This window comes from Zonotrichia albicollis, chromosome 3 (genome assembly GCF_047830755.1).
Source record: "Zonotrichia albicollis isolate bZonAlb1 chromosome 3, bZonAlb1.hap1, whole genome shotgun sequence".
In the NCBI taxonomy this organism is placed as follows: Eukaryota; Metazoa; Chordata; class Aves; order Passeriformes; family Passerellidae; genus Zonotrichia; species Zonotrichia albicollis.
The window spans coordinates 32,498,530-32,520,771 of record NC_133821.1 but is presented as its reverse complement, the minus strand read 5'-3'; the positions used below and the strand labels follow the sequence as shown (position 1 = coordinate 32,520,771).

The window sequence follows — 22,242 nt, the reverse complement described above, 5'->3', positions numbered from 1 at the left end:
TAGCCAGCTTCAGAAGCTCCTCGTTACCATAACAAACCAATATGATCCCTACCTGTGCAATGCTTCCAGATGGGTGGAAGGGAAAATAAAAGGTTCTAGTTTGGGTTCCCCAGATCACATAGAAGAGGGACATCTGTGAAGATTACCTCTTTTGTAAATTTTATAGGGACCATGCAATCCCCAGTGCAAAAAGGGGCTTTTCCATGTTTCTTCTCTTGTTTTTGATCCATTGTCACCATTTTGATTGAAGAAATAGAGTTTTAGCTATACACTTTGGTCTGCTGATTTACCTTAAACTATGGCTCAAAACAAAAGGTTTTTTAATTGGCATTTTTCATGCGTAAGGATGACTAAGACACAGAAACCAAGCAAACATAGCTTCTAGCACAGTCCATGTGTGCACTCAGCCTCATGCTTCCAACCCCTGGGTACACCTGGGTGATCCAAATCAAGAACCTCACAACCCAACAAATGGGCTTTTTCAGGCTGTGAGCAGACACAGCAGCACAGAGGTTACTGTACCCTACAGCTGCGTGCCTGCTCTCCCTCCAAAACTGAAAGTGGAGGGCATTCACTTAAAATGCCATGGATTTAAGAAATAATTGCTTGAGATAAACTGTGATAGAAAGAATTGGTACACAAGCACGCCAGCCAGTCCCAGAGACTGCAAGCTCTGCAAGGCAGACAGTGAAGAGCAGTCAAAGTCTGTGGGCAGCAAACTCCTACCTATGCTCAGCTACAACCACATCCAACTTCCCTCCGAACCTCTCCACAGGGAAGCTGTTCTGGCCTTGCTTTAGAGTGTAAGTGACCTTCCCAGCCCCAGCAGAAGGGAGAACCATTGCAACATCACCCACAGAACAGGAACTGTGCTGCCTTTAACTATGCTTGCAAGTGTTACTGTTTGTGTTGAGGTACAAGAAAAATATAATCTCATTTAAACTGCTCAAATTTGGCTTTCACACAGCCCAATAAAGATTAAAACTGATGAGGATTTTGAAATTTTCTTGAGAGAGGCAGGCTGAAAAGCACATGGCTTCTCAGCCTGGGCCCTGTGCCTCAGCCCCAGGTTTCACACTTGCTCAGTCCAAGAGACAAATCAGCTTCTTTCCACTCCTTTGCAGAGACCAAATCCTAACTCTGAAAACATGCATGCTTTCATAGAAGCTTGACATAAGCTGCTTTATCAACTACGCAGGTGAGCAAGTGTTGGATCCCAAAAGCAGCTATTTGCATCCACACTATATATACACTCGATCTATGTATTCTAGTCTGACAAGGAGAGTAAAATCTGGATCTGCCATAAAAGTAAGGCTATTGTTAAAACAAACACAGTGGTAAGAGTCTACATGAGACTCAAACCAATATCAAAACTTATAGTGACATCCTAGCAGTACAGAAGTCAAGTCACCAGCTGTAGAGGAGCCATGATTTCAACCACAGTGTCCACACAACTACAGACAAATCACAGGAAGGATTGCTTAGGCAAGCATCAACAAAATATAGTGCCTGTATGCAGTTACTGCAGTATCAAATATTATGACCTAGGCTTTCAAAAGAAACATTGCTGTGGGGTTTGAGTTGCCATTTGACTGGCCTTAGGAATCTGATGAAAGCAAGGAGGAAACATTGCATAGTTTCCTCCCCCAATACTGATGTTAGAAATGTTAGGGCAATTAAAGAGCACACACACAGTTACACATTCACAGACAGCTGACAGCACCCACAACCTGAGAAAGATGTCTATTTACAGGTGTTTCACTTGATCATCAGGAAGGGGTCACATTTAAAAATCTTACTAGGAATATTCTATAACTTTATTCATCATAGAATGTGTTGGGCTGGAATGGACCTTAAAGATCATCTAGTGAGTTTAGGATTTATTATATATTATAGATTAGCATGCAGTAAGAGTTTAAGGGATGTACACAATTAGTGCTCTGACATTAACTGGTGTACCTGTCATGAAAAAAATCTCATGGAGAAAGTTGCCACTCTTCACAGTCAAACTCACTGAAATGCAATCACTTGCTGTGGTTCTGGCACCTGTTTCAGTGGAATTGCCAAGATAATCTGAAGAAGACTGAGGCAGAAACCTGTGGTTGGTACCTGCTTCCCCTTTACCCTGGACTGATAGGGTGATAAGTGACATCTACCTAAAGAGTCCCCTGACATGTCTTTTCATGGTGTCCAAATAAAGCATGAACTGGGACATCTGTCCCCAGGCACGGACTGGGGTGGCTAATTCCAGCGTCAAGGCAGAGGAGGAGGCTACCCTGGAGGAAGCTCCACTAGAAGGCTCTAATAACTCCACCAGCCACAGATTCATGGCTCAGCCATGCTGCAAAACTGTGGTCAGGCTCCCTGCCCAGCCAAAAGAGAGGAGCAATTGGCCCAAGTTCTGTCAGGGATTTGAGGCTCCTCCATCTGAAATTAAATTAAATGCTGTTATTATACCACTATGCTAAGTGAGACTGCTCTTTGTTCACTTGGATTGCAAAAGTAGATCTATAATTTGAGGGAAATTGAACATTTTAAAAATGTTTTAGCTATAGATTCACTGAGGAAAGTTGTTCCAGGACAGCAGATAAAAACATGCATTTCAGAAGCCTTCTATTAGGTGGTTTAGTTGGGAAAGCCTATGAAAAGTGAACAAAAAGAGAAATTTGCAATCTGCACCCCCAAATAAGAAGACAAAAAATTCAAAGTTAAGATTTATGAAGGTTTAATCACAAAGCCATTCTGGCGTACCAGAGGAGTGCAGAGTAGCAGATACCACCACAGCTGAGTCACCTAGGGCTGAAATCTCTCACCTTCATTGCTCTCTCTGGGTTAAACTTTACTAGCAGAGCCATTGTGTATTTAATATAATAAAGGCTACTGCAGTTTGCCAGCCTGTAGCTAATTCCAAGGGGAATGGGAGTGGACAACAAGTCTGAACAAAGCCATCATTATAAGGATATCATTTCCCACAACTCTATTTAGCCAACACACAAAACATTGGAAGTGTATTTGCATGCATGGCATCAAAAAGCACATTTTTATAGCGTAAAGAAGCTGCAACTGCATGACTATGAGACAACATCTCAACTCTAGAATCTGTATTTTGGCAATCCATGCCATTAATGGGAAAAAAGTCCACCAAAACCCAATAGAATCAGTGAGCAGGAGATAAGGGTACTATTTTAAAATTTAATTGCAACACCCAGATTCAAACTCTGCTAGAGCTGCATAAATGTAGGGAAATTCCATTTGCTCAAACAATTCTGCATGGACCTCCCCCAGGACCAGGGTTCACATTTGCTCTCAGGTCACTTCAAAAAAGAATGTGGGTGTTTGCATAATGTCACTGAAGTCATTGCACCCTTCCATCACCACTGTTTGCATGATGTAAAATCCCTGTTGCTATTTGATACACGCAGAAAATAACTCAATTTCACTGACTTCTATTCTCCTCATCAACCAACGTTTCATATATCACAAGCCACACAGAACCTGGCCTGACCAACACAAGAAGTGAGGTTTTTGTAGAGAAATTAAAGGATGGTTTACAAAAGTAAGAATATGGGTTAGGTTTGCAGACTAATTGCACTGCATCTTCAGGATTTTCTTACTAGTGACTTCCACAAAGAACCACAAGGCAAATACTTCCTTACCTTAATCATTACTCAGTATTATCAGATCCACTAGTCTTAGTAATCAAGCAGCATCAAACTCTGCTAGGATATGTAAAGAAACAGAACAAAAAATTCTTTTTGTCCCAGGGATTTACAATCTAAAGGTATATTTTATACAAAAAGGTGACAGTATTGTGTTAATAAGGTTTAATACGGTTTGAATACTGCAATGTGACCTGTCTGGATTTTTGTTATTTTTCACAGGTTTTACTTTCCTTCTCTGTACATCAGGGAGGGTTTGCACCTCCAATGCAACAGGAAACACTTAAAATGCTTTTCTGTTTTTTTTTTTATCGGTTTGTTTTATTTGGAAATTATGAGCCAGTATAAATACATCACAGTTTCAATACCAATAAATATTTACCTTGAGTGTATCTGAAAATAAACAAAGCCCTACAAAACATGTATTAGTTACCCAAGAGGTAGAACTCCTTTACAATCGTTTCTAATGATGCTATTACTGGCACGACTAACTTTTTTATAACTCATTAGGTACCATTTTGGCACCAAGCCTATCTATTGGATAACTACATAGCTATGTAATTTAACTTCTCTGGAGGAAAAGAGAACTGCTCTACCATTTCATACCTCCAAAAGAAGAAACCTTTAAGACTCAATGGAGAAACAGATTGGTCCACCAGTGGTTTAGCTCAAGAACTTCAGCTCTTTTCCAACTTCAAAAAAAACTGCAATTAGAGTACAACACGATCTTCTAAAATTAGGAACACAATAAAAGTCTCATTGAGTCACAACAGTCCAAGTCAGCTCATTTGAGATTATCTTAGTATGGTAATATATTTCTGAGGACAGACACTGCAATGTACACTTATGCAATATGTGCCCACAGGGGAAGCGGTTTCTCCAGAACAGAAGTCTTTTATCATTTACTAAAATTATTTTAAGCACCAGCTTTGATATGGATGTGTCTATTGTTCACCTGACACCTTAAAACCTGCCATGATTTTGGCTTTTTTACTATTTAGCAACAGGATTCCATAGATACATATATGCTACATTTGAAATAGAAGCCCATTTTTTTATTTTGAGGATATATTTTCTCAGCCTTTGAGGTAGAACAGCCAATGACTTGGCTATTCAGGGCAACCAAAGGAACTCCCTAATAATGACCAAGAAGTGATTTCTATTTGTTTATTACATATTTAAGATAATTGTATTACTATTTAACTCTTACTGGTAGCTTTTCTGAGAAAAACATGCTTTAATGTATTAATGATCATTAGACTAATTTCATAGAATATTTTAGGTTGGTGAAGCTACTCATGTAAACTTGGGCAGGAACCCAAGGCAGATTTGGAAGATCTAAGGTTTTGTTCCCAAGTGTCAATCCAGAGTACTACTTGCTGGATGCTGCTTATTTCACGTGGACCATTCTGCAACAAAACTGACTTGCAAACTTGGACTGGATTTTATATGTTAAGGAAGGCAGACAGGCAGACAAGACTGGTCTTTTCAAATGCAACATCAGGATATTGGCAAAGATGGTGTTATGATTTCTGAGCCTAAGCATGCTGAAACACGTTTTGGAGGCAAGGATTCAATCAGCACATCTTAATCTAAAGGCACTTAAAAAAAAAAGACAGATACATAGATCCATGATGTCATTTTCAGTAACACAGAGCTAATGCCTCGTCTTTGCCACTTTAAAAACTTAGATGGTGTTGATAAACACCATCTCTAGTTCATTCCTTTGGAATTTCATCAACTTCTCTCCCAGCAAAAGCCTAGTGTTTCACAGTCCTAGACAACAGCCATTTACCTGGGATTTGTGTTAGAATATAAAAAGCAATGACAGTGTTTCCACTAATAGAAGGGTAATATTTTTGGAAGGGTATTGTTGAGAATGAGTCTACCACACCCTGTCACAGACCTTTGGGAAGATCAGCAGACTTGCCAGAAAAAGACAGCAAAGGAGACGAAAGCTTTTGTCACACATGCAGGAGGAAATTCCTTCAGAAGCTCTAACTGTCAATGCCAACAGTAAAAACAGAGTCATAACGTCTTGCAGGGCAAGAGCTCTTTGATCATAGCAACCTTAGAGGGTAGGTCAAGGCTAGCTTCAGGTAACTGAGAAATGACTCTTCAAAAGCAGCATCCAACTGCCGACATCCTGGCTTCCTCCAGCAGCTGGATAGAAAACATGACTGACACTAAAACCAAAATAAATACATGGAAAGATTTGTGTCATTCCCTTTCCTAGTGAAACAGAACAATGCTGGGATAGCACCATATTCACACATTTAAATGAAAAAAGGAGAACAGATAAAAACACAGTTCCTATCACCTACTTCCAGATCACTCAATCTCTCTCTTTAAAAGCAACACGTTATATTTGAAGGAGAAAAGAGGGGATTTGGCTACAACAGACTAACTTCACAGTGATGGTCACTTTCCATTTATTATGATGTGCAGGTTGTGAGATAAGGACAAATGATGCAGAGCCTGGATGCCTGGTTTGATGGTGAGCTGCACTGGGGCACACAGCGAAAAGCCAGCTACCACAGCTGACCAGTGAGGCTCCTACCAAAGGCTCCTGCCTTCCAAAGGTTGAGGGCCAGCTCTACAGCCAGCTCCTGGCTAAGGATCCTAGTACAGAAAAACCTTTGCACAGCTGAAGACAGCATGATGAGAATTGTGCATTGCCTAGTTGTTGTTTATCACCTCATTTTCAACAGCTGACTACTGAAAGGTTGTTAGTTGGCATGCATTCCCCAAAAGACAATTAAAATTCCAAGTCTTCACCTCCTCCAGTTCTTTACACAGCTGGCACATGATTTCAGAAGTAAATGCAAAGTATTTTAAGAGCAATACAGTTTTTATTTTGGCATTAATTAGTCAATAATGCCAAATCTGTGCAGAAAAATAGAACTTAAAGAAAAGTATGTTTATATTACGAATAGGCATTGACTGTTTAGGAAAGTAACACAGACCTGTAACCTGTCCCATATAAGCAGTACATGCTCCCAGTGTAGCCTGATTTCAAACTGCTGTGGCTCTGCTGCCCAGAGTTCAAGGGACCCCAGCAAAGCCCCCAGCAATGAGCCAGGGCACAACAGTGTCACACTGTGCATTCTCACAGCAGCAAGAGAGGGAGCAGACACAGCCAAGAAGGGCTCTGCCCCTGCTTTTCTCTTCCTGCCATTTCTGACGGGCCACAAGCACAGACATGCAGCAGCCCTGTGCAGCCTGCAGACATGACACAAGCCTTCCAAAACACGCACTCCTTCCATGAGAGGCTTAGCCACCAGATGCAGCTCCGCAGTGCCCACCAATTTCTCTGCATTTAAACAGAAACCCCCCCAACCACAGCAGGTCCATCCTCTGTACTTGCACGTTTTTTTTTTTAAGAACGTATTATGCATTTTGCATTCGCCAAGTTCAAATAAACCCACAAGCACAAAGTGAAACTTTAAATAAAAAGGCCAGTAATGGCATGCTTTTGCAAGAAAGGAAGGCATGCCACAACCTGATCTTGATTTTCTGCTCTTGAACTATTGAATTAATTATAACAAATTACAGGGAGCCCCACTACAATTTATAAGCACAATAAACTCCCTTACAACCACCTATAATTTTATCAGAGTTAATGCAAATACCTAAAGAATTATACAGCACAAAACTTCGACATGCCCTTTAGAGTGAAAAAAAAAACCACCAGGGAAGCCATATTCTCTTGTCTTCTGAACCTTTTCATTTAGAAAAGGCTACATTTGGTCACTGCAAATTGGAGTCCAGCAAACCCTGGTGACCCCACCATAGAATTCATCTTTATAAAAGCTGGAGTGGGATTGCAAAAGTAAAGCAAAACAAAATCATATAATGCAAAGAAATCTGTATTTTAGCATTTCTAACTGGAAAAAAATAAACACAAAATGTTCAAAGCAAGTATAAATATTACATAGAGACACTAGAATAAAAAAATTGAGAGCAAAGAGTTTGTTATCCACATCTTTGAAAAAAGCCATGTATCCATTTGCCTTGGGTTTTAAACACATGCCAAAAGTGTTATTGTTCAGCCTAGGCTTGAAAACATGCTCAGCTATGTGCTCATATCTCCTGAACTGAGCAGAACACTTGCATTTGGCTACAGAGATCCAAAGGTTACAGCTCAGGAAACTGTTTTTTCTTTTTAGCTTCACATTCTTTTTTGATCACAAAAAGAAAAAAAAAAAAGGTAGGTCTGAAACTGGTAGGTGAATGACAGCAATGCCATACATCACTTTTCACAGCATGGTTGGGTTTTTTTGAGTGCAAACCCACAACATCTCCCACAACGGCTGCCTCCACCTTCACCTTCCTCCCAACACAATCTTCCCCGTTCCCATACAGGGTCCCAGGGCTCTTCCTCCTCAGCCTGAGCTGCATCTCCCAGAGGCAGTTACTGCTTTGATGCAGGATTGTGGATAATAAACCAATTCTCCCAGGTGTCAGGCACCTGTCCTTTGGTGCCTGACACACAGCATGGGCTCCAGCTGAGAACAGGAGCCACAAGCACACACAGGTCCCACCTACACACAGGCGCTCACTAAGGTGCCATGGCATGCAGCCTGCGTGTCACTGCCCTCTTGGTTAGTCACATCCTCACAACAGCAGGGCCCACACACACAGCAACTCATGCCCCCAGATCTCCAGATGGAATAAAACAAAAAAAAAATCCTGAAATGGCAGCTGCAAAGATTCATCCTCCCAAAGACGCAAAAGTGCAAAGATAAGCCATGGCTATGTAGGCTGAAGAGTGCTTAACCTCCTGGGGAAGAGGAGCACAAAAAACCCCCATTGGTCTTCCCTGAATTGGAACGAGATTTTGGCAAAAACAAGATTAGATCCCAAAAAGTTAATAATAGCTCATATTTACTTCCTTTATTCATATGTGTTGACTCACAAAATATGCTTCTCCCTGCCCTGAAAAACAAGGCAGCTAACCCTCAAGCTGTATCTACTGTGGAAAAAGGTGGTTTAAGCTACATATGGAAGCAATATGAGTCAACAGTTTGAAAATTCTCCTGGTAGCCAGCCAGGTTAATGGCCAAGCAGGTTAGAATATCATGCTAAAAAAATGTGGTGAGTTAACTAGAACAAATGTATACACTCAAACTCATACTATGCAATACTGAAAATAAATAGATAACATTTTTTTTAAGTGGTGCTTAAGTACAGACATAACTATTCTTTGGAACCAAAACAAACATGAAGAGTTCTCATTGCTCCATTCTCTTCCCCACATTGTGTCAGTTGTAACAATAAAATATAATGTATATAGCCCATAAGCCCCATTTTATTTTTAATATATATTTTAAAGATTCTCCATCCATACTGCTCTAAACTCTGGAATTACTCAAGTCCACCATGTTTGTCTGGCTAAATGTAGTGTGTTCTGCTGTGCACTGAACTGAGTGAGCACATATGCCTATGTAAGTATGCAGAAGAACATCACAAAATAATTGCTTTGTGGGTGCAAAGCAGCATGCAAGTGTATTCAGGTGTTACTTTATTCAAAGAGCAAGCAAACACGTTCAAACTTACAGAAGAATGTGTGCTTAGCCTGAACTTAACAAAACAAACAAAAATAAAGGCTCTGGTGAGCCTGCAGTGAAACCTTGTTCATGAATTTTTAGAGCTCATTTACAAAACCCGGTCAATGAAACCTTTATGTAGTGCCCAAACTCACATAATCAATGTCTGAGACAGCTCTACTGATTTAGTGGAATTTTACCTGGTGTGGAGTTAAAATCCAGTCCGTTGGCTACTGCCTTTTACAGTAATCTGTCCTGGCATAAAGAAAACACTGCTTGAAATGTGACACAATGAAGTTGCTGCCTATCTATAGGTCGTCAGTACAACACCTTATATTCCTGCGAAAAGATTGTTGGAACACCTACATTAGCATCACTGCCAGCAGAAAACAGGAAAACTCAGGTTGCTTCCACCTCCCAGACACCCCAGTGACCCTAGTGTTTCCAAAGGAATAATTGAGAACAGTCACCCCACACCTCAGTAAATCGTGCAACCAAACCACGGCCCAGGAAGTTGTAAAATCCCAGCGAACGCAATCCTGCAAAAGTGAACGCAACTCTGATAACGGTGGGATGTTGCCAGGGAAATACGTGAATCAGTGCCCTGTTGGGTGGGTAAAATAGATTCATTTCATGAGATGAATAATTATTCTTTGTAAAAGCTTCAAAAACAGCTGAAGATATCAAGTGCAAAAGCAGCTGCCAAAGATAAAACAGTGAACCAGTAAACATCTCACTGCACAGGAATCTGCCATCTTCCGACACTGAGATTTCTGCCAAATTCTTGTTGAGATTCTCAGCTGTATAAGGGCCTCCACACAAATGCTTCTTTTAAACACATTTGGAGACTTGAGGGTTGTACTGACATCCAATTGCAGGTCCTTGAGTGCTATACCCCGCCAGTAAGGCAAAAAAAATTAAAATTATTCAGATCACTGAAAAAGGTAAGTTTAGAACTAAGTTTTCATGATCTGTGTCTCAGCTACAGGAGAAGGGAAAAAGTTTGATCCAGGCTGCAGAACAAACTTCAACAGTGAATAAACTTAATTAAGATTGTCAGTGCTACCCTAACCAAGATTTCCATTGCCTATTGAATTCTCAAAATTTAAAAAGCTGATAGAAATTCCAATCAAAACCCACACATCTGTTTGCTCTCATGCTGCTGCTAATAGTGGATTGAGCCTCTACCCGATGCTGTAAAAAATTTCAGACATATATCTGGGACTTCTAAATAGCAGACCAATGATCCACAGTTCCCTTTTCAAAACACACAGTAGGAAAGAGAAAATGAATCACCTGCAGAAAGTGATGCACAACAGAGGAATCCTGAATCACACTGTGGAAATGCCCATTTCTTCTCACTGATTACACAGGAAGTCTAGAGCAACCCTCACTCTGTAAGGCTTTATCAGGAGCAGCAACACGGCTGAGGCAGGAGTGCCGTGTGTCACAAAGAGTGTAAGGAGTAAATCCCCCGGCAGTCTGCACTTCCCTGAGGAGAAACTGCCAAGTCCCTGTTACTGCAGCATGTGGAGGACAGACAGGAGAGTCCCAGCCCCAGGTAATGCAGTCATCTGTCCAAACCAGTGCCTTAAACTACCCTGGCAGACAAGTCCGAAGCACATGGCAGTGTGTGAGGTGCACCAGAACACCCAACCCATGCACAGCGCTCCCCAGCGAGTGGGAAACCTCCCTCTGCAGTGACACACATTGCTGCTACACCTGGAGGGGAAAAAAGGGCAGCCAAGCAGTTTGCAACAGTCCAAATGACAAAGGCAGTGAGCAGCTCAATTCCCAAACTAGAGGAGGAATTATCCTTTTCATCTTCATTTGAGGGCATGCAAAAATACTGATGGGCACTTTCATGACTCAAGTAGCTAGGGATGACAAGTGTTTTTCCTTTTTCCACTTTTTTATAATTTCTCCTTTAAACCAAAACACTGAAGCTATCATCTTTTTTTCTAAGACCCTCTACTTGCTTTTAGTTGCATCTGTCTGGTTTAAGGAGGCAACCATACACCAAGAACCTTCAGGGAGCAAACTCTATCATAACTGATTCTATTGAGAGTCATTCTAGCAGCAGGGACTTTTTCATTAAGTTTACAGAAACCTCCCAATTTATGGGAGGGAACTCCCTGTCCATCGTGGTGATGGCAGCATGCTCTCACCAGTCAGGAAATATTAGACTCGATTTTCCAGTCTACAGAATATTATTTCTATTTAGAAATAAAACTATTATGAAACAAAGTCCTTTCTTTGTTTCTCTGCACTTTGTATCTCTGCATCCTGCCTTAGGCCTGACACAGTCCTCAAGAGTAAATACCTAGGTGAAGGTTTCCTGTAGAGTTTACAAGCGTAAGTAGAGCATAGCAAGGCCATGCTGTTAAATACAATTTTTAACACATCCTCCAGCTGCGTAAGCAGAAGCTGACTATCCATGCACTCATGGTCACACCTTAAGACACTGCAGTTCAGAGAAAGCATGACAAAATTCCCCACTTCATTCCAAAAAGTAGGTTAAGTCACAGTTTTCATGAGGTTCTAGAGCCAATTACAGCAAGATAAAAAATCTCCTTTCAGTACTATTTAAGATAACTGGCTACTAATACAAACCAAGAAAAAGGGACATGTCCAGATCATACAAGTAGACCTTCAACAGGTTTTCCATAAATACGCACATACACATGGAATGGGTACTGCTAGCAGTACAGCTACAGATAAGCAACCATGTGCCTGTGTGGCACTGGGAAATCTAACAGGAGAAAACCAAGGAGCAAGAAAAGCTGGATTTAAATGGAAGACAACTCCAGGTTATCACAGTGATCCTCCCAACACAAGTGCTTATCACTAAGCAGCGGTGAGGACAGTTTCCTCAGAGGCTGAGAAACAAAAAGCAGTGTGACTCATCCAAACACAGCTCCATACACAAAGCAAGCTCTTCACTAATGAAAGCAGAAGCCCAGATTTCTAGCCTCAGCACCATTTCACCTGTCAGATATTACAAAATAAATATATATGCCACTCAAATTGGTTTTTGTGTCCATGCAGGAAGCCAGAAGAACTTTTTTTCAGAAAAAGAAAACAGAACAACAGAAGCTGGTCAGACCTTCAAAGCAAGTTTCAAAATGCTTAATGTATTTCCTTCTCTTTAGGGATAATAAACTGTCTCAAGTACTAGGTTCAGTCTCAGGGACCCTCAGCTCTTCTTTCTGGAATTAAGGTTCAATCCTGGCAGTCTATATAATTGAGACACATTTTTAGGACAGTGGTTTGCAGCTGAGTCCTAATTATAAACAGCCACTTCCTCTAATGACCAGAATAGGACACAAGGAAATGGGATGAAGCTGCTTTAAGGGAAGTACTTACACTGGGATTGTAAAACAGGGACAAAGCAGGGCCTGTTATGATAAGACAAGAGGCAATGACTTTAAACTAAACAAGAGTAGATTTAGTCTACACATAATGAAGAAATTATTTACAGTGAGAGTGGTGAAGCCCTGGAAGAGGTTGCCCAGAGAGGTGATGGCTGCCCCATCCTGAAAACACTGAAGATCAGGTTGGATGGAGCTCTGGGCACCCTCACCTAGTCCCTACTCACTGTAGGTGGGTTGGACTAGACATGACCTCCAAAGGTCCTTCTAACCCAAACTATTCTATGAGTCTTCTGTAATTCCAAGTTCAGAGTGGATCTGAGGAAAAAGTTCTTCACCTGTAGGGTGGTCAGTCACTAGAACAGGCTCTCCAGGGAAATTACTACAGTACCAGCCTGATGGTGTTCAAGGAGCATCTAAATGATGCTTTAAATCACATGATCTAGTTTTAGGTAGTCTTGCCAGGAGCAGGGAGTTGGGCTCAGTGATTGTTATGGGCGCCTTGCAACTTGAGAGGTTCTGTGACTCAGTGAACCTTCTTCTGTTCTGCTGCACATATCCACATTTTCTGTTCATCTGGTTCCTTATATACTTTTGAAAAGGATGCATGATTAATGTACTGCCATCTTTGAAGTTTCACAGGCCACACATCAACCCCCTCAAAGCCATACCACTACTGAAGAAGGATATTTCTTTCTTTGGTAAAGCCAGGTATTCTTTTTCCTTCTGGTTTTTGAGAGCTATAAAATATTTGGAATCATACCTTTCATGACCTTCCTTACTTGCCCTTTAGTAATCTAGTCTGAGTACTGTTCTGAACATGTAAAAAAATCCCAGACTGAAATTCATATCACTACCTCATTCCAAGATCTTCAAAGTTTGGGGAAAACCCTAAAATAATAAAAATCACAAGCACGGACAATAAAATTGCTACATTGTACCCAGCTGTGGAATTGTTTTTTAAAAATCTCAATCATTTATGGCTGTCAGCAATGGTAAAAGCCATCCATATTGCTTATCCAGGCTCAGCCAGGGTATCCAACAGCACACGTGCCCAGGTGGACAAGAAAAGGAGATGCAAAGCACTTTTTCCCAAGTGCAAACACCTCCACTACCATAACTGCATGGAAGGGTTCAATCTGGGCTGTCTAAGACCAGAGAGGAAGCTCTCACAACTTCTGTAACTGATGTATCACTAGTCTACAAGAAGAGCAGAACCTCAGAATGTAATCTTTGCTTCCTTTTAAAAGGGTCCAATAAGAAGGGTTAGATTACTCCAAAAGTATTTGTTCTACCAGAATTGAATGTAGAAACAGCTCCCATCCGGAAAGCAATATGTTAGCACACGTGACTAAGCCCCAGAGCATAAAATTAGTATTATTTCCTTATGATCAGATATAAATGTGAATCTGCCCAATGCCAAGACATTCCTGTTGCAACATTTTTAACCACCACAGCCATTGCCTTCAAAACACAGTAAAGCAAGAATGCAGGCTGAAAGTATCCTACACTGTATTTATAGTTATGCAACACTATTTTTCAGAGTTGCTACATATGTACTGCCCAACCACACACATGAAAACACATTCACTTTCTGGTCTAAAAGCACAGTATAATGTAACAGATTAGATCTAAGCGTCAACAGTTTCTTAAAATATCTGGCACAAAGAGCTCAGCTTTCAATAACCAACACACAGAGAACAAGCTCCCCATTCACTGAAGAAAGTCAGCTGGGAGAAGGGTTTGCCCTCCTCAGCAAATATTTTATAAACAGGGAATTAATGTTGAATCTTAGGTCTGCCTTGAAGGAGTTCTTACTTTTAAGTCAAAGTTTAAACATCCACTAAAATACACATTCAAAAAGAACCGACTGAAAAATATTACTGAAAAGAGAAACAACACATACACTGCAATAATATGAACACAACAAGACCCAGGTAAATACTGCACATTATTTGTTGTTGCTGTTCTCTAAATACAACATGAAAGCTAATTAAGTATCAGGGTGTTTACAACAAGGCAAGTACAAGCCTAATGTGTGCGTTTCATGCTACAGTAGCCACTAATATTAAAAAAGTCTAATAATTAAAACAAAACAATAAAACCATCAAAGGAGCACCAAAATGCGAATATCCCAGACTGTCTAAGCCTGGGTGGCCACCCAGGGCTTTGAGGACTCATCCAGCTTGCATGCAGTTCCAGAACTGCTCCCTTGCCTGGACAACATGAGCCCAAATTCCAGCAGCTAGGAGGAAGAGAAAAGAAAAAGTAAGAAAGAAAAAAAAAAAAAGCAAAAGAAAAAAAAGAAAACAAAAAAGGCCACCGACATTTCCAAGTTACTTCACGACCCACCCTCAATCTCGTTCAACAGAAGAGAGCTGGGATCCCTGAGGACTCAGGACTCCCTGGCTGCACTCAGCAGTGGATCCCAGAGCTTGCCTTTCGCCCAGCTTTGGGAGATGGGGCGCAGTTCCAGCTGTAAGACTTGAGGGCCCTGAACAGGACTGGGGTTTGCATGGTCATGCAGGCTCTCAAGAGCCATCTAAAACCAAGGGAATTCTGTTCCAGCAAAAATTTATTTGCCTCATGTCAATTTAAAAAATTTCAGCTCCAGAGCTCCTACTGCTTCCTCTGGGAGATCTCACCATGATAACCCAGAAATACTCTAATGAATAAGACAGATTAGTACTAGTCCCAACTCTTTTGCTGTGTTTAAATACTCATCACATACCCACAGCACCCTCTATTAGTTCTTCTAGTTAAACAGGAAAGAAACAGTACCACCACATAGGGGGCAGCTGACACCTCATGCCCTTTCACTGTTGTTTCACACCATTCCTCTGTAAAAACTTACCCAGTAATTTGACTCCCCAAATCATTTAGCTGAGAACACAAGCTTTGACAAGATTCATGGGATTAAATTATCCTCCATTTCCAAGGTCTGCCATTCTTATACACTTTTACCCTGTCCTCTTCTGTTCATTTGATACAGCTTCCATGTATAGCAGCAACTGTTTTAATTCATGTAAATCATTTAACATTGCAGTCCATTGATCCAAAGCTCTCTATAAAATCGAAATACTACATATATATATATATATATAAAAAATACATCTATAATTATAAAGTTGGAAATATTCTAGAAGAAAGAAGCTGCACTGGTCAATGCTACACAAGGGCAGCTCAAGCTAAGAAACAAAGGGAACTGAAAAACTTTATAAATGGAAATAGCTAAAAACGCAGGACTCTTCTGACCATTAATGTCATATTTATGTTGGCGACAACACCACAGTGAAGAGGAGGTGCATCATCCTTCCAGCTGGGCAAGGCACAGGGCTGTTTGCCAAGAGGGAGGGCTATGTGTCAGGGCCTTTCCTGTGTGGTGTGAGTAGAGCTCATCAGCATGAGCGCCGTGGCCATGACACTTCCCAGAAAAGCAGCAATGAGTGCAATCATTTTTCTGGAAACTGCATAGCCTGCCTTCAGATAAGATCTTTCCAAGACAGCAGGCATGCTCCTAAAACATGGGCTGGTACGTACACCATAAACACGAACTGACAAAGGCTCCTAGGAAGAGACAAAGCAAGAAAAAGCAGTGAGACCTCTGCAGCCTGAAAACTAAACTTTTTTCCACTCTGTTACACACCAGTAGCACTGAAGGGTTAAATTCTGACTTAAATCTCCAGGTGTAAGAGACCAAACTCTGGACTTTTTTTTTTATTATTCCACCTTCCCATTTGCCACGTATCACTCAGTTCTCTCTCATTTACCAATCCACTCATGCAATCCAAAACATGCATCTCTCTTCTCCTCCCATCCTGCATGCTGTTTTTCTGTACTTTCATAGAAAATTTGTTAAATGTCAGTACATTTAGGAGGTCCATTGGCATTAAAAAAAATCCTCTAAGTCTATCTGTGGTGTAGCAACAAGCACGGTCACACAGTCACAGTCCTTGCTTCAGGCAAGCACAGTGCAGGATGTCTGGAACAAATCTGATTGTACACATTGTGCTGTTTTTTCCAGCACAGTGTGATATTCAAAATAATTATTTTGGACAATGAAGCCAAATCAACTACCACGAGCTCAAAAGTACACACAGAGACTTCTGCAGCCACAAGCTGCAGGTGTGACCAACCATGAAAAGCAAAGCAGCCTCATGGACTTGTCACATGTAAATGTTACGTCCTTAACAGCCAAAAGAGTTCCACTTCACTGAGCTTGCCACAAAACCAGGTTGGCATAGGACAATATGTGATATCCAGCCTTAACACAGAAATTAAAAGCACAGCGTAAGGAGCAGTAACTAGCAGAAAAGACTGCAGTGATTGGTAGAAATCTGTAGCTTGTCTTAAAAGCTAGCTACACAGGAGGATGTGAAACCTTAGCTTTTTCAAAAAAAAATGAAAAAAAAAAGAAAAGCACAGCAGACTAAAAGCAAAGATAAGCTCAAGTAGGCAAGACATCTAACAAGGACTTTTTTGAGGGAAGGCAAAAACTCCAGCATTTGTTAAAACAGATTTACAAAATAATTTTTCCTTGTAAATATGAAGCACTCAAACACCAATTTTCCCCCTCTACTTTATACTCATATAATTTAAAAATTCATATAGTCCTAGGAGTCTGTACCTCTTTATGCTTTAAAAGAACTTCTGCTTAAAATGTCTTTGCCTAACACTGACAGAAATACAAAAAGAGGGAAAGGCCAGGAACAGTGAAGAAGAAATATTTCCTTAAAAGACAAACAAAAAAACAGCTACAAGAAATGGTGAAGAAAAGGATATGGCAGCAAAATATCAGGGAAAATAAATTTTCACTTAGTTAAAAGAGGATAAGTTTGGGGCTGAATTTTCCCAGATCGTCCAGAAAAGAGGCCTGGGAGGGAGCCACAGGCTCTAATTTTCCACCTGCAAACACATTCATTCCCACACTTCACAGGTGCAGCCATCCCATTCCAAACGCCGTTTCCTTTCACAGGAAAGCTGTACAGCACGTTCTTCTGGGGAAACGCAGCGCTGGCAGCTGAACCTGGGGCAGGAGCCCAGCGCAGCACACGGCAGGGCTGGAACGCAGCCCACATGCCAGACCCACCGTGCAGAGCTCCACAGGGCCCAGCTCCACGGGGCACCCACACCGGGAACTGCTCTCACTTCCAGAATTGTGTCCCCCTCTGCAACAGCACAAAAGCCACTACTGAGCGCAGAGCACCTAGTAAGATACTGAAAACTTCTTCCAGGAAAGAAAAAAGCAAAGCAGAGCAAAGCACACCTCTATTCCTTCACAGGAGACACAGCAGTATCACACGCCAAGAAAGAGACACTGTGGGGAGTAAAATGTGACTTCAGTATTTCCTTAGAACAGTGGGAAGGGGAGAAAAGAAAAAGGCCCTGGATTGTCTGATAATTGTGCAGAAAGCAGCATCGCACCCACATTTTCAGAAAGCCACAAGAGTGTGTGGGCTCTCTGTTTTTGGAACAAGAGCACAGTGAAAGCAAGCTTGTTTACTTTAGACACTGTACAAAGACTTTTTTTTTAAATAAATGCTTGAAAGGATGCCTCCTCTCTGAGGAGTTAGCAGAAAATAAAAGGCAGATTTATATGTCTAATCTATGCAAATATCTACGCTACAGGGCATCACAAAGACTGCTTTATATCAGACAGTATGCAGATCCCAGGTGCTTTAAACATGCCAAAAGCACAGGCAGCATCTCCATCTGCGATGGCTGCTCACTGAGAACAGCTGGATGACTAAAAAGAGGTTGTCTAAGTAGCCTTCCATGAAAAATGCTTTTTGCTAATGTGCCAATCCCCATACTCCCACCCGAATTACTCCTGCTATAACAGCCATCGAGTCTGAAAAGGAGTTTTTGTTGTTGTTTGCTTATTTTGTTTTTTTTAATTCTGTTTATCACAAATTCTTCTAGAAATTTTCAAATTGTAGAAATAATGACATGATGAAAACTCCTACTAACAACTTAAGGAATTATCATGGAGTTTGAATTAATCTGTAAAAATAGAAAACATCTGTGGGACTGGGGACCAGTAGAATGCCATGACCAGTGGGCAGGGAGATGCTGGAGTCACTGAGATGTTGGAAGAGACAGGATTAAGAACAAGGAATATATACAGATGAGAGCCTCAATTCAAGAGAAAAGAAAAAGAGTAGAAAGAGTAGAGAAATAAGAGGCCTAGAAGGTAGGAAATAGCTTTCCTAGGAGGCAGCAGAAGGCTTGATGCCAAGAGTACAATGCTCTGAAAGCAAGGCATAGCAATATTTATGTCATGGCCACTACCAGAAACAAAAACCAGGTACTCTACAACTGGTGTCTGCTTTCTGTATATTTCCTGGGACATCCTTGGGAAGCATCCATCACAAGTCAGGAAACATGACAGCCCTGAGTAGCCCCAGCATTTGCATTCAAAACCACAAATTGAACAAGGCTGACAATGTCCTGCAGGTGCTTCTTATCCTGTCCCAGTGATTAACTTCATCCAAAGAGAAGAAACCTCTACACCACCAACATTTTCATCTTCAAGCATCAGTCTTGTGTCAAAGAAGGAAAGAACTGCAAGTCAGAGTCAGATGTGACCTACTAAAACAATTAATGTGCTCCCCAGAGTACTCTTCACTTCATCCCTTCTTGCAGGACTCAGAGGTTGGCTTCTAAGAGCTTAAAAGCTAAATAAACTGCTCTGGCACTCTTGTCTTTTCATTTTCTTTACCACAGTCTCTCATATTATCAGAAACACCTCTTCCAAATTAACTACAGGCATCCATCCCACATGAAGACATGGCAGTACTTGTGTTTATTTGGCAGGTGCCTGCAGCTCTACAGGTCCTAAATAACCAGTTACATGGCCAGCCCAGGTAGCCACTCACCCACTCAGCATCAATCCACAATTTGAAATTATGGGGTCATTTGGGCACAAACTGAAATACATGGCACGCCTTCTAACCATAAACCCCTTCTTTATTGGGGATGTGAAAAGATTTCCCAGAATAAGTGTGGAATCTCTCCTTCCATTAATATATTCCACTGTCCTAGAGCAATCTTCTCTAGTTGACCTTGCTCTGAGCAGACAATCTCCAGAGATACCTTCCAACCTCAACCATTCTGAAACTGCTGCTTGCATTTGACTTCAGCAAATCACCTGTCCTTCCCACGCTGTGACTCCCTGTGAGGGACAGCACTGACTCCTCACGACACTGCTGTTCCACTCCTCTCCCAGCATGGCACATGTGGACAGGTGTCCAGCGAGTCTGTCCAGCACTGGGACACAGCTCTTGGAGCAGTGTAACTCAGCCTTACTTGTGCCTGCACACTTGGCTTGTCAATACAGGAAGGTACCAGAGCAACCATGAAGAGCTCCTGACCACTACCAATACCTGCAGGCAGTTAAAATCCATGGGCCTGGAGGCATAATTAGCATTTTCTACTTCTAGCAGTCATGATAAGATGAAAAGGAGTTATAATTTTATAAATACTGTAGTGTTGGTACCAGGATGCTTCCTGTTGGTTCCAACCACCGAACAACAGCCAAACACAAAATGGTTCACATATTGTCTTGAAAAGATCTTTCAGGTGATATTTCACATAAAATTATTAAGGAACACTACCTCAGAGCCAGTGACCAACACCCTAAGTGATGCTCCTCTCAACCAACAGAGTCTAAAAGACTTGCATCATTTTCCCTTTGTGTAATGACAATATGTGCGACACAGGAGGTTGCAGCCACTGGAAACAGGAAGGAATATTCAATTTGGCGACAAATTTCTCAAAACCAGCTATCAAGTCTATAATCCTACAGATCAGAGGCAGAGTAAAACAGCTCAGGAAACCAACTCCCTAGTGTTTGAATACTTGTGCATTATGTCAGTGTTTGCTGAAGCATTCTCAGAAGACTTCATCATCTTCAGAGAATATTAATCAACCTTGGAAACCCTGGAGTCTACAATTAACTAAAAGCTTGCTGCTGAGAGATGGGTTTCACCTTCAACTCCAAGCACAGCCAGGCAAGCTCAGGGCTGGAGGTGTTTCCACTTGGAGAGGGTTACAAAGGTGACAGGTCCACTGCTGGCAGTATGGTCACCACCTCTGCATCTCTGGCCTTTGGTGGTGGTTGTGTTTTGGGGTTGGGTTTGTTTGTGGTGCTTCTGCAGCCTCCCAGAAGGGGATGAAGTGTCTCATCACAAGTTCTGCATTTCAGACAGATTTGTCATTTGTACCTAAATATAACTCAAATACACAGGCACTGAGTGGGCGAGTCCATTGCCTACCTCAACATCACATGTAATCATATCATGATCAAGTCTAATCCTAGAAGCAGACACCAACAAAATAAAAGCAAATGTTGAATTAATTTACCAAGAGCCAAGAAAAACCCCTATAAGCCCACATCCATCTGTGCATCTAATCAGGTTTTAAACTAAGCCTTTCTCTGCCAGTTGTTTCAGAAGAACCCTCCAGGTCCCCACCGTTGCCTCCAATATGAATCTACCTATTGCTGAAGGTTTGCTGCCATCACACCATCTCCAGTGCAGCAATTCCACTCCATGAAACAACAAACAAATCTTAACAGGCTATTCTATATCTGAAATCCTCTAGTAAACTGCTACACACCTTTAAAGAAACATAAAAGGCACTTATAAGACTCTACAGCTTATGCTATCAATCACTTCAGAAAGAAAAACAATTCAGCAGCAGCCACTCCAATTGAGAGTGCTGTGAAGTTCAATTGTCACTGAAATGCTTTGTTATTACCAGCCTGGGCAGAATGAGCAAATATACCTCTGCAGGTGAGCTATGAATGAGCAATCAGCACTGCAGGCTGCAGCTTGAAAAGATAATAGCACACAAGCAGCCACAATGCTTCCTTGCACACAACCAGGCCAGGATTGGGCTGACAAATTGAGCAACACAACATTTCAGACATTCCGTCTGCACGTTAAAATAATTCTGAAGGAAAAGGTACTGAGGCTTTCCTCTCCCAGTACCTAAAAGCAGGAACACACAGATACAGACAAGCATCAGTGTTTGGTCTGTTCTCAGAGAACCTGAAGTTTTATGATGCTTTTATGCCACTCTTTGGCAAGAATTCAGCACACACAGTTGTCAAGGGATGGCTTGACAGCTGCCATTTCAAGACACAACTTTTTCACATCCTAACAATACCAACTTCCCAGTTCAGTGTCAAATAAAGATCCTTTAAAATATGCAATCTGCAATATAAAAAAAATGCTTCATGTCTTGGATGCCTTCTAGAATTAAGGCCACTCTTTCTTCACTATTTATATATCTTTTCCTAGCTACCATGACCATGTGGTGAATTCCAGGATTTCAGCAACATCAGGTTTTTTCAGTGGCAAGGCCTCTGCCACCCTGAAGCCTTAATCCACTTATTCCAGGCTTTACCTTCAGTTGTGCTGATACAACTTTGCTCAGAGAAGATAAATGAAATAATTTTGGTTAAAAAGAAAACAGTTCTGCCCCTTTTTAGGTGAGGTGGGCTTTTTTCTCCTCGCTCTCTTTTTTGTATTATTAAATTTCAGTACAGCACAGATGTGCAAAAACCACCCAGTGATGTGGTTTACAAAAATAGCCCCTCAAAACAGTTGTATTATTACAACTGCAGCACAGGGCTCTGAATAAAAGAGTAATTCCCAC

The 22,242-nt window shown here is 41.3% G+C and overlaps 1 protein-coding gene across 5 annotated transcripts in view; it reads right to left on the bottom strand.

The window, feature by feature from the left end:
• The window catches only part of PTPN14 (protein tyrosine phosphatase non-receptor type 14), a 113,504-nt gene that overhangs the window by 42,831 nt on the left and 48,431 nt on the right, over positions 1-22,242 (bottom strand). The gene's annotated exons all lie outside the window — the stretch shown is intronic.